This window comes from Echinops telfairi, unplaced genomic scaffold (genome assembly GCF_000313985.2).
Source record: "Echinops telfairi isolate 266 unplaced genomic scaffold, ASM31398v2 ScPeMD7_655;HRSCAF=1070, whole genome shotgun sequence".
NCBI classification, from domain to species: domain Eukaryota; kingdom Metazoa; phylum Chordata; class Mammalia; order Afrosoricida; family Tenrecidae; genus Echinops; species Echinops telfairi.
In genome coordinates, this window is record NW_022104553.1 from 17922918 (window position 1) to 17923688 (window position 771).

At 43.6% G+C, this 771-nt stretch overlaps 1 protein-coding gene across 1 annotated transcript in view; it reads right to left on the bottom strand.

Annotated features, from left to right (window-relative positions):
* The window catches only part of RPS9 (ribosomal protein S9), a 5385-nt gene that overhangs the window by 3613 nt on the left and 1001 nt on the right, over positions 1–771 (bottom strand). The window lies entirely within an intron of this gene.

Consider the following 771-nt stretch of genomic DNA (forward strand, 5'->3'; position numbering starts at 1 on the left):
TAGCCGGGCACCATCAGCTTTCTTCACATTTGCTTATTCACCCGCTTTGTCTTCAGTGATTGTGTCCGGAAGGTGAGCATCATAGAATGCCAATTTAATAGAAGAAAGTATTCTTGCATTGAGGGAAACTCACTCGAAAACTGAAACACTACCACAGACCTTTCTAACTCATAGAATTGCCCTGTGTTTCCAAGACTGCAAATCTTTATGGGAGTAAGAAGCCTCATCTTTCTCCTGTGAGTGGTGGGTGGTTTTGAATTGCTGACTTTGACATTAGCAACCAAACAACCCATCAGACCACCAACATTTCTTTAAAATCCTTAAATGAGTGTGATGACTGTTTATGTTTCACATGGTTTAGCTACTAAACTGTATGTGAGTTTCATGGCAAAAAGTTTAGAGAGAGAAAGAAACCTGAAGGCTTCAAAAGAGGGAGTCTAAGGCCCTGATGGTCTGCTCTGCCCCTTTTCCCAATGCCATCACTGGAATGCTCTTCCCCAGCCCCACAAGATAGAATAGGGTTTGAGGCATACAGTTCTTCCATAGTTAACGGACAAACATGTCCACCCCCACCTGTTGCCCATCCGAGTCTCATAAATGTCAGTGCACACATCCAAGTACCGTTTTCTCAACATCAGACAATCCAGGAATTAACTTGTCTACGCCCACTGCCAGACACAGGCTATCAAGAAAACTGGCAACAGCTTAATGAAGGTGCACACACATTTGGTATGTTTCCCTCGGTAACTCCAGCGTGTCTAAACTAAAGCT